General features: G+C 40.8%; 1 long non-coding RNA gene across 3 annotated transcripts in view; it reads left to right on the top strand.

The window, feature by feature from the left end:
- LOC140212221 (uncharacterized) overlaps window positions 1-21,248 on the top strand; it is a 45,072-nt gene that overhangs the window by 10,320 nt on the left and 13,504 nt on the right. Inside the window, exon 3 of one of the 3 annotated variants that reach the window (XR_011889694.1) lies at window positions 8,297-8,423. The exons of the other annotated variants lie outside the window; for them this stretch is intronic. This is a non-coding gene — a long non-coding RNA (uncharacterized lncRNA). Of the gene's footprint in view, window positions 1-8,296; window positions 8,424-21,248 lie in introns of those variants that run through there. 3 annotated transcript variants of the gene reach the window in all.

The following is a 21,248-nucleotide window of genomic DNA, read 5'->3' as shown; positions in this document are numbered from 1 at the left end:
TGTTCTGGATGGGTTTGTCATCTAGAGAAAGAGCACGAATGGTAGGTGAAGAAACCATAGTTGACAAAAGAAGTGGAACATCTAGTCATAACTTAAGGTGTAGGAAGCAAGGATTTAGGCCTGGAATAAGGAGAAAAATTCTTTACGTTGTGAATGATAAATCTTTTAAATTTCCTATCACAGATGGCTGTAGATTTTCAGATATTTGGTATGTTCAAGGGCAAGGTTATTTAGATAATAAGGAATTGGAGGATATTGGGAGGAATCGAGAAGGTGATAAGTCATGATCATATTGAATAGCAAAGTCATGAAGCCTATTCCCCTCTTCATAGTACTTATGTGGATATGTTCCATAAATGCTTTTGTACAGGAGTCAATTGAACTTGAACCAGCATTAATGGTTTTATTGCAATAAAGCAACTGCATTAAATTAATTATTGCCAAGTGTGCTGTCCAAAGACCATGCTGCGAAGTTTTGATTTCTGACTGTAAATTTAATAGGGTTTCTATATTGGTAGAGTTGAGGATTGGCTAAAGGACTGAACTAAGTATTTCAGGCTTTCGTGATTTCCAAGCTAGATATTAACAATAGATTTATTTTTGCAATACCATGTTGAATTACCAGGTGAACGAGTAGTTTTTGGGGTACTGCAAGTCGGTGCCTTTATTGATGCTTGCTGTATACTTGAGTGCTTGGTGGAGGGCGCTGATGCTTTATTTGCTCGTGGGGGTGGGGGGGTGTAGTTGCCTTGTTGCTGCTTGTGCGCGGGAGGGGGGAGCTAGGGGGGTGCTTTAGGGTTCTAACATTTAACTGTCATTCATTCTTTGGGGCACTCCTCTGTTTTCGTGGATGTTTGCGAAGAAAAGGAATTTCAGGATGTATACTGTATACATTTCTCTGACATTAAATGTTCCGATTGAAACTTACTGAAATTGCACAATCTGCTTGTACATAAATAGAAATACGGCATCTGATGTGTACTCTGGATCGCCACAGCCAGTTGTGTTTTGGCTGAGGTGAAATGTGTTCTGTTGCAGTCCATGGAGCTTTCACATTCTCAGCTATCCTGGCAGCTTTCATTTCATTGAATTTAATTGTAAAAGAATAACCTTTTACATGCAAGTATTATTAACTTAATAAAATACTGTTGAATAGACTTAACATATTTCTCAAGGTATTACTTTTACTAATGTTAATTTGAAATTGCAACTTGTAAGAGAATCATGGGCATTATGTAGAATTATGTAGAATTTCCAAAGGTTGGTATGGAATGCCACAGAGACCAATCAGATTAAATACATATGCATTTTTAATATTGAAAGCTTTCTTAAATTGTAAAAATTACTGCGAATGTTGGAACTGCTTGTTCAAATAGGATGTTGTTTTCAATTATTAGCAGTAGAATCTCTTCACAGTATAAGCATATATAAACCTGTTAAAATTGATGTTAGTTCTGATATAGTTTTTATTGATGGCGATGTACACAAAATGCTGAAGGAACTCAGCAGGTCAGGCAACATCTATGAAAATGAGTAAACAGACAATGTTTCGAGCTGAGGGCCCCTTCTTCAGACCCTTTTCCAGCATCTGCAGACTTTGGTGTTTATAATTTTTGTTGATTATTGCTAGCAAGTCCATATCTAGTTACCATCCTTAATTCTCAGAATGACTAGCTGGCCAAGTGATCTTAGTGTGCATTTACAGGAAGAGTCAATTACGTCTCTATGAATCTGAATATATGCAAAATTCCATGTAGGGGGTGAAATATCCTTCCCTGAACAGATGAGTTTTTTATGGAAATCCAGTAGTTTCACAGTAAATATTCCTTAAGTGAGCATTTGATTATATACTTATTGACTTAAATGAGTTTAAATTGCCTTGTTGTCTATTTGAACCCATCCTGGTCTTTGGATTACAAGTCCAGCACCATATGTGATCAGATCATTCAGGATGAGCATAACTCTTTACAACATTACGAGTTGTAATGGTAGAATATTGGTAGAAGAGGGTTTTGTTTAATTGGAATCAGAATCAGGTTTAATGTCATCAGCATATGTCATAGAAATTATTAACAGTGACAGTAGTACAATGCAATACATGATCAATATAGGAAAAATAAATGAATTTCAGTAAGTATATGTATATTAAATAGAAATCAAAAATAGTAATTCAAAAAACAGAAATAATTTTAAAAAGTGAGGTAGTGTTCTTGCGTTCAATATCTATTTAGGAATTGGATGGCAAAAGGGAAGAAGCTGTTTCTCATTCACTGAGTGTGTGCCTTCAGGCTTCTGTACCTCCTTCCTGACAGTACCAGTGAGAAGAGGGCATGTCCTGGGTGATGGGGGTCCTTAATAATGGACGTTGCCTTTCTGAGGTACCGCTCTTTGAAAATGTCTTGGATACTATGGAGGCCAGTGCCCAAGATGGAGCTGACTAATTTTACAACTAATTACTTACATTTATATATACATTCCCAAGAAGTTTCACATTGTGAGCTAAAGGCATAATAGAAGTTCTTGAGAGGCAGTAAGCCAGTTTTCATGCTGTTTCTATCAGTTGGTTCAACTAAGTTGATCAGAAATTGTAATTTTATGAATATAGCACAATAATGCAAGGCTTTTGGTTCTAGCAGAGTTATTGTGTTTCTCCTGATAAGTTGGATGATAAAATGTTATATGAGGAGAGGAGTATCATACTGGGAACTGTAACATGGGATTATGGAGGCTAAGTCATTGGGTGCAGTTAAGGTAGAGATAGATAGGTTCTTGATTAGCCAGGGCATCAAGGGGTACGGGAGAAGGCTAAGGAGTGGGGTTGACTGGAAGAATTGGATCAGCCCATGATTGAATGGTGGAGCGGGCTGGATGGGCTGAATGGCCTACTACTCCTATATCTTATGTTTTTTCAGCCACGACTCAGTGATGCCCAACTGTCATATGGACCAATGTCTAATTGCGCCACGAGTTCGTCCACCTTATTCTGAATGCTACGCACATTTAAATACAACACCTTCAATCCTGCATTCTTCACCCTTCCAAATTTAACTCTGCTCTGTCTGCATTTGTACCCAATCATTGGCTTGTCCTTCCTTACATTCATGTCATACCCATCAACTACTTGTAAACCTGCTGGCTCATCCTCAGCTCTGTCATCCTGGTTCCCACCCCCTTGCCATAATAGTTTAAACCACTCCCAACAGCTCTAGTAAATCTATCCGCAAGAATATTGGTCCCCCTTGGATTCAAGTGCAACCCGTCCCTTTTGTACAGGTCCCAACTGCTCCAAAAAAGGTCCCAATTATCCAGAAATCTGAATTCCTGCCCCCTGCTCCAATTCTTCAGTGACATATTTATCTGCTACCTCATTCTATCCCTATCCTCTCTGTTGCATGGCACAGGCAGCGATCCCAAGATTACTACCCTTGAGGTCCTGTTTCTCAGCTTCCTTCCTAACTCTCTGTATTCTGTTTTCAGGATCTCCTCCCTTTTTCTTCCTATGTTGTTGGTACCAATATGTACCACGACTTCTGGCTGCTCATTCTGCCTTTTCAGGATATTGTGGATGCATCCAGAAACATCTCGGATCCTGGTACCTGGAAGGCAAACTACCATCTGTTTTTCCTTTTTGTGTCCGCAGAATCACTTGTCTGTCCCCCTGACTATGAAGTCCCCGACAACTGCTGCCATCCTCTTCAGTTTCCTACCCTTCTGAGCCACAGGGCCAGAAGCACAGCCGATGTTGCTTCCCCGTGATTTGAACCTAATGCTACTGACTCTCCACCGCCGATTCCCCCAATGTAAACTGGTGCTTGTCCTCCCTCCTTTTCCTGAAGTCAATAACTAGGTCTTTAGTTATGCTGATGTTGGGTGAGAAGTTATTGCAGCACCATTCAACTAGGTAACCAGAGAGAGTGCAAAGGAGATTTACAAAGATGTTTCCTGGATTGGAGAGTGTGCCTTATGAGAATAGATTGAGTGAACTTGGCCTTTTCTCTTTGGAGAAAAGGATGGAGGATGAGAGATGACCTGATAGAGGTGTAAACGATGATGAGAGGCATTGATCATATGCATAGCCAGAGGCTTTTTCCCAGGGCTGAAATGGCTAACACAAGAGAGCACAGTTTTAAGTTGTTTGGAAGTAGATACAGGGGGAATGTCAGAGGCAATTTTTTCGTACAGCGTTGGGTATGTGGAATGCACTGCCGGTGACAGTGGTAGAGGTGGATACAATAGAGTCTTTTAATAGACTCCTAGAGAGGTACATGGAGCTTAGAAAAATAGAGGTCTATGCAGTAGGGTAATTCTAGGCAGTTTCTAGAGTAGGGTACATGGCTGGCACAACATTGTGGGCCGAAGGGCCTGTAATGTGCTGTTGATTTCTGTGATCTGTGATCTATAATCCAGAATCTTGCAGTACAAGTGACACCTACTTTACAAAAGATGGTGTTCCAAGAAAACCATTTGTATCATGATTTTCTATCATACTTATTAAATCCATGTTATGCTGCAAATGAGATGAATTCCTGTAGAATGTTTTTCTCTCAGAAGTAATGATGTGGGTGGGGGGGGGGTGGGTGGCACTTAAAGTTTGCCTTGTCAGTTTTGAAAGCAAATCTTTTACGTGATCAGTAGCTGCATTTGGGGACACGAGCAACAGAAGATGCTGTGACCTTCCTTCAGTCTGAATGGAGACACAAATTTTTTAAACACATATCAAAGGTTTACTTTATTGTCAAAGTGTGCACGCACAATACAACTCTGATAGTTGCCTACTTCATATAGCCATTAAATACAGAAAAAGAATGGGTGTTGATGAAAGAAAAGACATCAATTCCACCCACTGGCATGAAAAAGAGAAGGAACAATACTCACAGGCCCGAAAATATAGCATATAGTGCTATATTTGACATTTCCAAAACAATGCCACTGCCAAATATACATTCCCAACCCTTCCTCTTTCCATATTTTGAAAGGACTATGTCCTTTAGGTCAATCTTGTTTACTTTTCCATAACCAACATGAACAACACCTACCCAAGCTATTGCAGAAGCAGCAGCACTTGCCTTTTTACCTCCTTGTTTCTCACCATGCATGTCACAAGTACAAATGAATCAGCAATTTACTTAGAGTTTTTTTCAAATTAGTGTAAAATATTTACAATGCACTACGTGGTCCTCTCCACACTGGAAAGACCAAATGCAAATTAGGTGACCAATTTATATTCTACTTCTGTTCAGTCAGCAAGCACAATACTGAGCTTCAAGTTGTCCGTGCTTTCATTTGTCAACCCAATCCTATTAATATTCACTCTGACCTCTTTTGTCTTCAGCCTCTTACAATGTTCTAATGTGTTCAATAGCAGGCTGAGGAACACAGCTCATCTCCCACTATAACCTTCCCAACTCAATACTGAGTGCAATCTGGATACTAAGTATTTCCACCTTTCTTTGTTTTCATTACAGCAACGAGACACTTTTCCTTTTATAATTTCAACAATAGATCTGCTTATTTCTTCTACACTTCTAGACCAAAGTTTTGTTTCTTTACTTGTCCCATAATCATTTTCCATCTTGCATCATTCTGTAGTATTTTCATCTTCCTTACCTTCTCCCTATTACTGACCACCTTCCCTTTTGCATTTTGCCTTTTTTCATTCTCAGCATTTTAAATTCTTTTGTTTTTAACCTTTCACAGTCCCAATGATTGAAATAATATCTCATCATCCTATCTACATAGATGCTGCCTAACATGCTAAAAAGATCTAGCATTCCCTGTTTTTAATCCCTTTTTTCACTTAGGGAAGTGATATTGTTCTCATTATTGCCAAGGTTCCATCACCTTATGTAATGGAAAGCATTGCCTGAACTATCAACTTTTCTAACTTGCAGTGCTTTGCATGATACAACATACACTATTTACCCCAATATGTCAAGAGTACTTGGAAGTCAATAATTCTTAAACTCTTTAAGTTATTTGATCGAAATCTGAGATTTCACTTTTACTTATTACAATTAATTTTGCCTGTTGCCTTTCAGATATACACAGAGCATTTGCAAAGAAACTACAACAAAAAACAATGATTGTGTCACACTGATTATTGTAAAGTTTTTCAGATTTTGAAATAAATCAGAAAATTACAGCTGGCTGTTGTTGAACCACACTGCAGTATGATCCAGTGCATGTGGTGCTGCCTAGATTTGATCACCAGAGGGCAAGAACATTCAACTTTAAGACATTGAAATACTGTCCAAAACTATTTGCAAAAGAATGTAGCAAATCAGGAAATGGATAAATTTAGAATAGTATTAATCAGCAAAGCAAATGGACGCATGGAAAATATGAAATTAGGTAGGCATCTGATCTGCTGAATTTATATTGTGCGTACATTTATGACTGATATTTAGTCCTGCATCCTCATAATATTCAATCTCAAGTAAATTAGGTTAAAAAACACAAGGATGTCCCTTTAGAACAGAGATTAGGAGAAATTTCTTTAGCCAGTGGGTGGTGAATCTGTGGAATTCATTGCCACAGACAGCTGTGAAGGCCAAGTCATTTAGGTACATTTAAAGCAGATGTTGATAGATTCTTAATTAGTAAGGGTGTCAAAGGTTACAAGGAGATGGCAGGAGAGTGGGGTTGAAAGGGATAATAAATAAATCAAGCATGATCAAATGGCAGAGAAGACTTGGTGGTCTGAGTGACCTAATTCTGCCCCATGTCTTAGAATAATGAAATTTCATTTCTTCCCACTGGGATTACAGGCAGTGTTTCTCTAAGCTCTAGAGTTACAAAATAAACGTGGACTAAGATGTTAACTGTCCTGTGCTATCACCAGTGGGATCATCAGTTGATCTGCCACCTGACTTCGGGAGTTTCGGCCCGCTTATGATCAAGACTCCCTCGAGGTGGTGGGCCAGCAGTGCTAAAGCACCACCTCCCACTGGTGAGCTTAAAAACTTGGCATCTGCCTCTATCAGAGTTGTTGGTCACTTCCATCCAACAGATAGTCTGCTCTTCAGGTGTCTATGGAACTACTGAAGGGTTTGCAAAAGATGGATACGCTGTCTGACTATCTGCCCCTCTGGTGCTTTCTTCAACTCAACCAAATCAAACATGTGCTTTCCAACATTGTAAATCATATCGCCCATCACTTCTAACTTTCTCTTTGATGTTCCTCTGAGAGTGTTCTCCAACATCATACTGATATCCTCATCAAATACACGCCAAGCCTTCTCATCTGCCATTGCTGGCCACTTGACCTTCCTCTTCTTCTCTACCTCCACACCACCGCCATCATGCGAAGGATCTACCTGGGTACTGTGGTCTGAAACCTGACCTGGATTATCTCTCGTCTGACCTGGAGTGTGATGACTCTCTCCAGAGCGAATCGCTGTGGCTTGTGAATCAGTGGTTGAAAAGACCACATCATCTGTGCTTGGTGAAGTAATCTCATCTTCATCTATAAGAAAGCACAGCCTTTTATGCCTCAGTTATTGAAGTACTTGTCTAGACTCTTCTTAAGTGTTGTCAGAGTATCTGCCTCCACCATCTCTTCAGGCAGTGCATTCCAAGTCCAACATCCTCTCAGATCTCCTGTAAACAAATAAATAAATCTCCTACTGCTCACCTTAAGCCTGTTCCATCCTACCTGAGATATTCCCAATATGGAAATATTAGTTTTCACTATCTGTCCACCTTAGAATTTTATATACTCGCAGCAAGTCACCTCTCTGCTCAAAACAAACCCCAGCCTATCCAGTTTCTACTTTTAACTGAAATGCTCTAATCCTGGCAACATCTTGGTGAATCTCCTCCGGGAGAATGAAATCCAGTGGTGTGGCAAACAGAACTCAATAGGTTCAGTAGGCACATTTAATATCAGAAATGTATACAATATACACCCTGAAGTTCTTTTTCTTCGCAAACATAGATGAAAACAGAGGAGTGCCCCAAAGAATGACTGACAGTTAAATGTTAGAACCCCAAAGCCTCCCCAGCTCCCCCTCCCATGTACCAGCAGCAAAGCAATGATCCCCCCCCCCACCGCCAGCAGAAAAGCATCAGCACCCTCCACCAAGCACTCAAGCGTGCAGCAAAGCATCAATAAACACACTGCCTTGCAGTACTCCAAAGACTACTCGTTCACCCGGTAATTTGACTTACCACAGGCTCTCTCTCTCTCTCCCTAATAAGGGAAAAAGAAGTGATCCCGTTTCACAGAGAGAGGGGAAACATAACAAAGAACTCACTGATTTATGATGTTAAAAGTCTATTGTGTCGTTTTTTTCAGAGCCCTGCACCCAGAGAATCGGCCCCAGACAGGCTCAGGTCTCTGGGCACACAGCCAGCAGCTAACCTGTTGCTCCTGATGTTCCGTGTTCTTCCACAATGCCTCAGTCAGGGGCACTGGCCTTCAATTAACCCATCTCCATAGCTACGAAAATCCGGCACCCTGAAGGCATGTTAGTCTTCTAGGCCACGGCCTTGACATATCAAAAAGCGGCCAGTCATGAGGCCCTGAGAGTGGGTACCATTCCTGCGAAGAACTGAAGTCAGAGTGTAACTCCAGGTCAGGGTCTTCAAATGAACCTAGAAAAGGGGGAAAAAAAAGATATCAAAGACAGAGCTGTTTCCAAAGGTGCAAGCAAAGGAGTTGCTGCTTAGTGCCATCTTAACTTTGCTTTGCCCTTAGGAGTACTGTACGCAATGCTCCTAAACAAATGGTCAACATGGCTTTCGTCCAGATGACGTCAGCTGGACAGATAAACAACAAATGTACTGCAGTTCCATCGGTTCCTGATGTTGCATAGGATAGATCTGGCCGTTTTGCTGTGGAATACAGCTGAACTCTACTGTGCCACCTGTCCCTTGTAGAAATGTTTGACCATCAAACTGTCCAAAGTAGTGCTCTGCATGGAATGCCTCTTAGGCCATGCAGAAAAAGGAGATCATAAATACTGTCAGTGTTTCCTAACCAGATGGTCGAAGTTATTTGTACGATTCTCTCGTCGTTAGAACTTTCAAACAAGTACCAAGACTTTGCTTGGACTAATGAGAAGAGCCCTTGCTGACAGATCTTTCACATTCTGTAGAAGTTTCAGTGCTCTCACACACTGTTTTCAAGGTGGCTGCAGGGAGGATAAGGTTGTCACCCATTTAACTTCTGGAATCTGCATTTCCTAAAAATGTCTGGAAAGGGATTCAGTGGTCTTCATTGAGTTTAATCCTGAATAGCTGTGGTAATTAGGATCTTGTGCTCTGTGAACTGTCAGAACTTACAGAGCACAGATACACACTGAGCCAAACACCAACTGTTGCGGGAGAAAGTATCATTGTGTTGAAAGATGCTCTCTGGTCCGTTGAAAAAATTGTGATCTTGCAGAGCAAGGATTACTTCTGTGACTGAATGCTGTGAATTGCTGAACTTCATGCTACAGGGCTCAGTGTTGAGGGATGCACTGTAGGTTGGTCTAGATCTTGCAAAGACTCAATTGAGAGAGGCCACAGTTGAAGACCACTCTCTGGCTGCACATTAAACTCTACAACCCATGTTTAGAAAAACCATGAGGACTGTCTACTCAAGGAATGTTTGCAAAGGAAAATTGATGTCATACCAATGTAATGTAAATTGTTTACATGAATGTTTATTATACATTTTCAAATGTTATGAAAATAATATTTTTCAAATAAAAACTTCTGGGTTAATAGTAAGAATACACCTTAAAAGCAATGACATTTGTATCCTCCACAAGTCATGATGTTTCAGAGCATGAAGGATCTGAACTGCAGCATGGCAGCTTTGAATATCCACTTCCCAGCCAGATTCCTTGAGCATACAATGACAATGTGCTTGCATGTATTGACTGCCTACTCTTCAAAATGTAGGCAGGGAAACAAGGCAATACATGTCCACTAATGCACCAAGATTGTGGGTCTTTCCCAAATACAACCTGTTCCTTAAAATGAGTTGAATGTTTATTACACATCTCCTCATCTTGTGCAATTTGAAAATTTCTTTGTTTTATCTAAAGTTTTCAAATGAAACTGGAGATTTAAGGTAGAGATTGAAATTTAGTACATCTCCAATAGATATGACATTTGGAATTTAGTAGAACAAGAGATAATCTTATTGAAGTTAAGATCCTAAGAAGAGATGACAGGGTAGATGGTGGGATGTTTCCACTCATGGGAGAGTCATGGACAAATGGACAGTTGCAAAATAAAGGGACGGTCGTTTTAAACTGAGGTGTGCAGAAAATTCTTCTTGCAGAAGATAGTGAGTCTTTGGAATTTTTTAAATTTGGAAGTCTGTGGAGGCAAGGTCACTGCAGTTTAAGAAAGAAGGAGATAACTTTTTGAAAGATTAGGAACTGAGAGTGATGTCAAAATTAGGACAGAAGAGACTTGGAGTCATTGAACAAATATCATATTCAGGGGCAAGGCAAGCTTGAAGGGCCAGATGGCCCACTCCTACATCAATCTTCAATTTTCTTGTAACAGCATGAGCAAACATTTGTGACTGGTATCATCCACATTTGCATGTTTTATTAATTAATTGGAACAATAAAGTTTTGTTTTTATTAAGGTTTTAAATTTGTAATGGAGTATGCTAATAGTGCACTCAACTTTTTACTTCTTTACAATTATGGCAAGAATATTTCCAAAACTGTCAAATTCTGGGATGCTAATAAAGAACAGTACTGCCAGACTTTAGGAACCTCAGTGCTCTAACAAGCCATCAATGTCTTTAACTCGTCTCTTTCTTATCAATTCCTGTAGACTCAAGAATAGAATACAGCACAGTACAAGCCCTTCAGTCCACAATGTCCTGCCGACAAGCCGACACTTTAACCTACAACATCAATGTAACCCTTCTCTTCCACATAGCGCTCCATTTTTTGATTCAAGAGACTATTAAATGTTCCTAATATTCCCAATGTACCTGCCTCTATCATCACGCTTAAAAGCTCATTCTGTGCATCTACCACTCTCTAGGGAAAAAAAACTCTGAAATTTCCCCTATACTTCCTTCACAAAATCTTAAAGTTATGCTCCCTTCTATTTACAGTATTTATTTAGAGATGAAGTGTGGAATAGACCCTTCATGTCCTTTGAGTTGTGCTGCCAGCAACTCCCAATTTAAGCCCAGCCTAATCATATGACAATTTACAATGACGAATTAACCTACTAACCAGTACATCTTTAGACCCTGGAGGAAACCCACACACTCCATGGGAAGGACTTACCTACTTCTTACAGAGGATCGTGGGATTGAACTCCACATTCCAACGCCCTGATCTGTAATAGTGTTGCACCAACTGCTACACTAGCATGGCATCCATTTAGCTTCCATGATCCATTTCTGTCCTGGGAAAAGGTCTCCGCCTGTCGACTTGATCTATGCCTCTGGCATCTTGTACACCTTTATCAAGACACCTCTCATCCTCCTTCACTCCAAAGAGAAAAGCTCTAGCTTGTTCAACCCAACCTCATAAGACATGCTCTCTAATTCTAATAAATCTCTTTTGCATGCACTCTAAAGCCTTCTTATCCTTACTTTAATGAAGCAATTTGAATTGAACATAATACTTCAAGTGTCTCTAACTAGAGTTGTTGTTGTTTTTTTTTAAAAAGAGCTGCAACATTACTTCATAGCTCCTGAACTAATGAAGGCCAACATTATATGCCTTCTTAATCACCCTATCAACTTATGTTGCAGTTTTGAGGGAACTATGGACATGAAATCCAAGATCTCTTTGTTTGTTTGTCCACACCATTAAGAATCCTACTATTAACCCTGTATCCTGTCTTCAAGTTAGACCTTTCAAAGTGAATCACTTTGCACTTTTCTAGATTGAACTCCATCTGCCATTTCTCATCCCAGATGTGCATCCTATTAATGTCCTGTTATAAGTTATCACAACTTACTACATTTTCCACATCACCACCTAGCTTTGTATCATCCACTTTCACATTCTAGTCACATATAGAAATCGTAAAGAGCAGGGCTCCCTGCAGAATGCCAACCTATTTCCTCAAAGATTTCCAACAGATTTGTCAGGCAAGATTTCCCCTGAAGGAAACCACGTTGACTTTGGCCTATTTTATCATATGCTTTCAAACACCCTGAAACCTCATCCTTAACAAGGGATTTCAACATCTTCCCGATCACTGATATTAGATTAACTAGTCTATAATTTACTTTCTTCTGCCTTCCTCCTTTGTTAAGGAGTGGAGTGACATTTGCAATTTTCCAGTCCTCTGGAACCAATTTATGATCTGGAAGAGACCTGGAACGTCACCAAAGACACCTGCAAATTTCTACAGATGTACCGTGGAGAATGTTCTAACTGGCTGCATCACCATCTGCTATGGCGGGGGGGGGGGTCACTGCAGAGTATTGGCAAAAGCTGCAAGTTGCAAACTCAGCCACCTCAATCTTGGGCATTAGCCTCCTCAGCATCCAGGACACCTTGAAAAGTTTGATGCCTCAAAAAGGTGGTGTCCATCATTAAGGACCCACATCACCCAAGACATGCCCTCTTCTCATTGCTACCATCAGGGAGGAGGTACAGGAGCTTGAAGACACACACTCAGCTTTTTGGGAACAGCTTCTTCCCCTTTGCCATCAGATTTCTGAATTGACAATGAATCCATGAACATTACCTCAGTATATTTTTTCCTGGCTTTTTGCATTACTTATTTCCTTTTAATATACACTGCTTATTGTAAGATATAATTTTATTATGTATTGCAATGTACTGCTGCTGCAAAACAACAAATTTTATGACATATGCCAGAGATATTAAACCTGATTCTAATATTCTCCTTAGAAAAAGCAACCACACTCACTTTTGCTCCCTTGAATGTCCCTAAGACTGGATGGGATATATCCATGTCACTACAGGAAGTCAACAAAACTCAGGAAATTATCCCCAAACATTTCATAAGTGAACTCTAAAATATATTTGCAGATCCAGAGATGAAAATGTTTGCAGGAGTGAAGAAATCCTAAGGTTTGCAGGGGTGAGGACTATCAAAATTGGACTGGAAAGAGATCACAAAACATTAATGGTTAAAGACTGGAGTTGCAATAAGGATTTGTGAGGTTTTGGAAGGTTACTAGCATAGCAATGGGCAAAGACCATGATTAATTTTAAAGTTCAAAGCATAAAGTCATTTATTATCGAAGTATGTATATTGTATACAACCTTGAGATTCATCTCCTTACAGGCAGCCACCAAACCAAGAAACCCAATAGAACTCATTAAAAAATAATGTCAAACACCCAATAAGGCAGAAGAAAATCAAAATCATACAAACAATAAAAGTAAGCAAATAACATTGAGGACTAAAGGTCACGAAAGTGAGTCCACAGCCACGAAGTCGGTCATCACTGCAGCCGGCCAAGGAGACTATTAGTTGCAAGCCACAGCCTCAGTTCAGCACAGAGACGGGTAAATCTTGCGGAGCAATGAGCTCAACACAGGTCCATTCCTCTCCTCCGGCCCTGACATCCTGACCCTTTCAATCTGCCCCAGCACTTGAATCATCCATATCTCTGGCTGTTCCTCACTTTTGGATCTGGCCGCCTCTTCAATATACTCTTGGGCCCGGGCCTTGCTGCCTCGATTTAGTCCATACCTGACTTTTCCAATCTGACCCAGTGCTTAAATTGGGCAAACGATAGGTTGTTCTTTGCTCTCTGGCCTGGGCACTGCTGACTTGACACTGCCTTGCCTTGCCTCGGCTCATCTCACCTCAATATTGCCCCTTCAAATCATCTCTAAGTAGGGGTGTATGGGGTGTCAGGGAGGGGTAGCACCTTTGGTGGGGGAACATGTCACGTCCTTTTCAAGGCGGTTAGCCCACCTTTGATCCCCACCTGGCACTCAGCTCTCACCTGTGGCTCCGTGTAGCTGTTTGCATGCGACAGTGGCCACTCCCCAGGCCACGGCTTCAACAAGCTGGCTAAACGAGGTCAGGGTAGCCGACGGGTCTCAAACCCTTGGTGAGATAGGGAGTTGTCTATCCCAGCATGTGAAGACAGACTCCGGCAGACTGAGCGGACGAAACCAATGGAAGGTCCAACGGTCAAGAAGGCGGTCTCTGCAAGCGTCGTGGAATGTGTAGAGCAGGACAAGACACAGAAGACATCTTGGTCACCCACAGCACCTAGTCCTATCTCCAACCGTCTTTGACTCTGTCTTACCACTGGATCCAGATGGGAATTGGGAAGAGAGAGTGAGGCTGACGCTGCGCAACTCTCCCTCACTTAAATCCAAATCATGCGCTAGTCTCAACACCATCATAATGGTGTTGAGGTCTTCATTGAAGTCGACGATGGACGAACACAAGTCCACTCTAGCAATGGCCTAACATTGGCTCATTCCCTACTTTCAGACCTGGGCCCTGCTGCCTTGATTTGGCCCGTACCAGCCACACCACAACCATCCTGCACCTTCAGGCTCAGTTCACACTCAGTTAAACCAAATTTTAACAACAGAACTAAATTTTGAATGTGATATTTTGTGAGAATGGATACATCTAATTCAGCAAAGATAGGAAAAATGGAGGACTGAATTTTGGTGCTTAGTAGGATGCAAGTCATAGAATTTTGGATGAGATGTTTTTACAGTCTGTATGCAGTGCAGGTTGGCCAGGAAGTACTTAAATAATTGAAATAAAAAATATTGGAATAAGGCCTTTTGCAACCAGGACAGAATTAGGTAAGGTAGCATATTACATGTTTTTGATGAGACAAGAAGACTTATTCTGCTCCAAGTAGAATGTTTAAGTTGTAATCTGTCAAATTCAAAGAAGCCAACAGGATCATTAGCAAAAGATAAATACTTGAATATATTGAATAAAGATTGGCAATATTCTTAGGGGACCTGAGGAATGGGGCATAGATGAAAAAGAAAAGTAGGCATTGAAGATGCACCAGCAATGATCAGATAGGTAGGTGAATTGAATTCCTCTGAGCTAGGTGGCAGAGGAAAGGCATTTGAGGACGTTGGAGTGGTTAACTGTCTCAAAGTTACCAGAGGATGAGGAACCTGAAGACGACCATGAAGGAAACCCTGTATTTCTAGTGTAAAGTCATCTCAGACCATTGAAATATGACAAAGTTGATTTCATTGGCAAGTGTAGCTTCTATGACAGTTGGTGTTTCTGTGTACAGATGATCGTCTGATACAGAAAAAGGAAATGCTGATTCTAATCAGGAAGCCAGCCAGTGTTTGTATGCTCCACGTTGGTGGTTTTTCATTTAGATCATTGAGGTGAAATATCAGCTCTGCTGTCACCAAATGAGCATCTCCAGCTTTTTCTGCTTTTATTCAGATTTCCAGTATCTGCAGTATTTTGCTTTTGGATGATTTGTCTGAGATCCCATAATTTTCCCCAGAAAAGATCTGTTGGCAATGGAAGTTAAAACTTACACATGGGAGATGCAATCTGGCTGTTAGACTTGGACTGCAACTAAATGTTAAATAAATAGCAGATGGAAACATTGAGGACAATGTTCTCTGATAGTGCACTAGAGACACTGGTGTAGACAGAGATGGGAGAAGGCTTTAAAAGCTCCCATTTCAGCTTTAGAGGCTATGACAATGGGTTTCCAGTGTGTACATCTTCCAAGAATTTGTTGTTCAGCAGAAATCTGGAAATGCGGTTGCTCTCCATCCCAAAAGCATTTTCTGCTCTAACAAGCTGAAGACTTGCCTGCCGCCCAACAACCAATCCAGCAATGCACTTGCACGTCAGCCAGTCAACACTGAATACTGCAGTCCGCAGTCAGGCCTTTCCTTGCCCTTCAATGGAAAGACCCTCAACAATATGGACCAAATGCTGACATTGAAGTCAAGTCAACACTGACATTCACAGTGTTCACATTAAAATAAAAGGAAAATATTGGAATTGGTGGATATCAGAACAGGTCAACAGACACAAACGTAAATTGTTGGTTCTCCTCGAACAGATAAAATCTGAATTACTAAGGAATTCTAGCCGTCCTTTAACATTGGCCGGTGGGGAGGGATGTGACTCAAGAGGTGCTGGTCTCAGATCTTACCAAACACAGCCTGCCTCTCTCACACACAGTCATTTGTAGTCATAGCTGTGCGTACTGCACACCTGACCTTTCTCCCACAAATGACAAAGGCAAAGAAAGAATAGGATGAGGATAGTTAGTGACACAACCACAAGCTAAAATGCTGTCCTAATTGTATTTTGGCATTGTTCATCATTGCTGGACTGTTCCTTTCTGGAAATAGATCATAATAAGGCAGAACTGACAACTCATCCCAGTAGTATGCCAGGAGATACACAACTTATTAATATTTAAAACCAAGAACATCGGTAATTAAAATATAGACTGATCTTCAAAGTCAAAAACATGAAAGCAATCTATACCCCCATGTAGTGCAGTATCACTTTGATAAAAATAATTATGATACCCATGCACTTACTTCCATTTGTGGAATGCATCTTGCACAACCCACTAGTGAGTTCTATCCGATTTGTCTCAATTGGTGACGGTTGGTAGATGATCTGAGTCTTCTTGGAATTGATGATAAGTCCAAGTTTCGTGAATGCATGGTTGAAGGCAATCGGAATCTGTTGTAGGTGGTTTTCTGAAAGAGCTGCAACACTGTTCAATTCAACTTGTCGAAACAACCCTGGAAAACTTAAAGAAGGCAAACGTAAAAGAGACGGACAACAGAAGAGATTCAAAGATGTCTTAAAAGCCAACATGAAGAAATGTAACATCGACATCAACAATTGGGAAACCAATGCCAAGAACAGGAAACTCTGGCAAGCCAACATCTGAGAAGGAACAGCAACTTTCAAAGCCAACAGATGTGCAGAATTAGAAGAAAAGAGAAGAAAATAGAAAGAGAGGCAGCAACAACCAAAGTACGATCTGCCATCTGGAACTACCTGTCCTGAATGCGGAAGAACTTTCAAAGCCAAGATTGGACTCATAAGCCACTTCAGAACCCATAAGTAGATCAACAGAACGAAGACCATCATCCTCGACCTCGAGGGATAGCCACGACGACGATGACGATGACTAGCGAGTTAACAAATATTCATTTCTTAAACCTGACTGGGCATTTTAGCCATATGAGTATAAACACTTTTTTATTCCAGATATATTTAAATAGCCAACCTTCTGCTGTTACTGCTAATAAGTTTGTTCTATTTTAAATTGCAGGGTAGGACAATCTTGTTAAATTGTAGAGTCATAGAAAACTACAGCACAGAAGCAGGTCCTCAGCCCATACAGTCTGTGCTGAACCATTTAAGCTGAATAGTCCCATCGACCTGCACCCAGACCATAACCATCCATACCCCTGCCATCTCATAAACATTGAAATCTTTTACGTTCCAAGGAATAAAGTTTGAACCTGTTCAATCACCCAGGCCCTCCAGACCTGGCAACATGCTTGTAAATTTCCACTGGATGTTTTGATCTTATTTATGCCTTTCCTGTAGCTAGGTGACCAAAACTGCACACAATACTCCAAATTAGGCTTCACGTCTTATATAACTTCCACATAACATCCCAACTCCTGTACTCAATACTTTGATCTAGAAAGTCCAATGTACAAAGGTTTCTTTATGGCCCTATCTACCCGTGACACCACTTTCAAGGAGTTATGCACCTGGATTCCCAGATCCCTTTGTTCTACTGCTCTCCTCATTGCCCTACTGCTCACTGTGCAAGTCCTACCCTGGTTGGTCCTACCATATTGCAACTCCTCACACGTCTGCATTAAATTCCACCTGCCATTTTTTCAGCTCATTTGTTAAAACAGAAAATTGGGGAAATGGAAGATCAGTTAGAATCTGTTGGTAATAAGACCACAAGACATAGGTGCAGAATTAGTCTATTTAGCCCATCGGTCTACTCTTCCATTCCATCACGGCAGATATATTTTCCCCTGTCAACCCCATTCTCCTGCCTTGTCCTTATTACCTTTGACATCCTTACTGACCAAGAACCTCTGAATCTCCACTTTGTTGTGGAGAAAATATTATCCTGAGGAAGTTTAACTCGTTTTAATGGGGGTTCAGTAAGACTCTCTCTCACTGCTGGTCCCCTGTGATCTCTACTGCTCTCTGACCCCTTTGATTCTATATTTGCTAATGACACACGAAGACCATTTTGAGTTACTGAGTCTAAATTGGCTCAGAGACCATTCCCATTAATTATGCCCAGTAACCCATTTTCCTTACATTCCCATAATTCTACTGCTCGAATCTAAGCTATCGTTTGTTCACCATCCTCTATTATTTTACATCAGTATCTCTAGTTTCTTTATCTATGCATGGAGCTGAAAGAGATGGGATAGATTCTAACTGGCTGCATCACTGTCTGATATGGGGGGTGGGGGTACTGCACAGGATTGAAATAAGCTACAGAAGGTTGTGAACTCAGTCAGGTTCAGTCATAGGGATGAGCCTCCTCAGCATCCAGGACATCTTCGAGGAGCAATGCCTCAAAAAGGCGGCATCTATCATGAAGGACCCCCATCACCTAGGTCGTGCCTTGTTATCATTGCTAGCATCACGGAGGAGGTACAGGAGCCTGCCAGCACACACTCAACGATTCAGGAACAGTTTCTTCCTCTTTGCCACCAGATTTCTGAATGGACACTGAGCCCATGAACACCACCTCACTACTTTTTTTTTCACTACTTGTTTAACTATTATATATGTTGTGCAGTAATATGTAATAATTTACTGCAAATCATAGTTTTTATCATGTATTGCGTTGTACTGCAGCTGCATAATTAGAAATTTCATGACATATGCCGGCAATATTAAACCCGATTCTGATTCCGAAATGAATTTTTCTGTCTGTACTTAGGAGACAGACACAGAGTCTATAGGAGAGAGAAAAGTGGAGTAGGGAGATGATTGATTGTATTTGCATTACAGAAGATGAGGTGCTGGCTGTCTAGAGGTGAATTAAGGCTGGTAAGTCCCCAGGGCCTGACAAGCAGTCCCCTTGGACCTAGTGGGAGGCGAGTGCAGAAATTGCAGGTGCCTTGGCGGAGGTATTTAAAATGTCCTTGGCTACAGATGATGTGCTAGAGGACTGGAGGATAGATAATGTTGTTCCATTGTTTAAGAAAAGTTCTGAGAATAAGCTTGGCATTTATAGGCCGGTGAGCCTGATGGCAGTCATGGATAAATTATTGGAAGGTATTATAAAGGACAGGATATATGAGTATTTGGATAAACAGGGTCTGATTACGGATGGCTTGGTACATGGCAGGTCATGCCTAACCAATGTTATAAAGATTCTGGAGGAGGTTACTAAGAAAGTTGATGAAAGGAAGGTGGTGGACTTCATCTACATGGACTTTAGCGAAGTCCTGCATGGGAGGCTGGTCCAGAAGGTTAAGTCGCCTGACATAGTCAGTTCAGTTCAATGTTGGCCTAGCAAGAAAATCCAGACAGTGGTAGTATATGGTTGTCTTTCTGATTGAGGCCGGTGCCTAGTGTATGCTGCAGGTCCATTGTCGATTACCATCTATATTAAATATTTTGACGATAATGTGGCAATTCCATAAGACAAAGGAGCAGAATTAGGCCTCTGGCCCATCGAGTCTGCTCCACCATTCAATCATGGCTGATCTTTTTTTCCTTCTCTCCAACCCCAGTTCCCGGCCTTCTCCCCGTAACCTTTGATGCCATATCCAATCAAGAACCTATCAATCTCTTCCTTAAATACACTCAACGACCTGGCCTCCACAGCTGCACATGGCAACAAATTCCATAAATTCACCACCCTCTGGCTGAAGAAATTTCTCCGTATCTCTGTTTCGAAAGGGCACCCCTCTATCCCAAGGCTCTGCGCTCTTGTCCTAGACTCTCCCACCATGGGAAACATCCTTACCACATCTACTCTGTCTAGGCCTTTCAACATTCAAAAGTTTTCAATGAGATCCCCCCATTCCTTCCGTATTCCAGTGTATACAGACCCAGAGCCAACAGATGTTCCTGGTATGATAACCCTTTCATTCTATCAACAAATTTACGGATGACACCAAGTGGACAGTGATGAAGGCAATCTCAGCTTGCAAAGTGATCTGAACCAGCTGAGAGCACATGCTGAAAAATGGCAGATGGAATTTAATGCAGAAAGTATCACACTTTGGGAGGACAAACCAGGGTAAATTTTACACAATGAATGGTATGGCACTGAGGTGTGCTGAACAGAGGGATCTGGGAATACAGATCTATAATTCCTTGAAAGTGGCATCACAGGTAGATAGGGTCATAAAGAGATCTTTTGGCACATTAGCCTCCATAAATCAGGGCACTGAGTACAGGAGTTGGGATGTATTCAATAAACTGCAGCTTTATGTAGGTATTGCTGTGAGTGCTACTACTCAGTCTAAGCTGAAGGCACAGCTTGGATCTGATTACAGATTTGATTTTAATTTTCATTCACACCTCAAATATTCAATGAGATGTCTGGAATTTCATGTTTTTAAAAAGCATTTAACAATTTCAAAACTCATAAGATGAATAAGCACTAGTTTTATAAAAATGCAAATTAAAAGGGGACAGATGGGTATATTATATGACACCAATTTGTTCACATGCTTTGATTTTTTTTTTGTTCTTGAGTCTCCCAGTTGACTGCAAGCTCCCCACGAATCTTTGTCATTTTCTGAAATGCCTCATTGATAATCCTGTTATGTACTTCAGTGATGCCTTAAATGTTTACTTGGTGAAACAACTCTTTCGTAACACTTCAATTCCCAGAACAAAATAGCATGTTGCGTCACTGAAGATCACATTTTCTGCCTCAGTGAGTACTGTATTTTAATTCTAAATTTAAAAATAATTGTTCTGCCTTTGCTGCTTCCTGAAGTTTAGTCATTTGTGCTCAAGTACCAATTTAGGTTTGACTTAAATTTTCGACCTTGGAGTCATCACTTTATTTTTATTTGATTGCATTCTTTAAGTTCCCTTTGGATAGATTACACAATATCATTCCCATCAGATGTTAGAAATCTAAAATATTTCCTTATTGTGCTTATTAGCTACAAGCTGAGTTTACATTTTGATCTTAAAGGATGGAACGGAGGGAAAATCATGCAGTGAAAATATGGTTAGTTTGAACTCATTTGGTTCACACTTCTACACCGGGGGTGATAAACCCTGCAATAATTATAGGTGATTACAAAGCATGAACTGTTGTGTCTGAAGAGGAG

The sequence above is a fragment of the Mobula birostris genome, chromosome 1, assembly GCF_030028105.1.
Source record: "Mobula birostris isolate sMobBir1 chromosome 1, sMobBir1.hap1, whole genome shotgun sequence".
NCBI lineage: Eukaryota > Metazoa > Chordata > Chondrichthyes > Myliobatiformes > Myliobatidae > Mobula > Mobula birostris.
The sequence above is the reverse complement of the archived record's forward strand: the minus strand, read 5'-3'. Positions and strand labels throughout refer to the sequence as shown.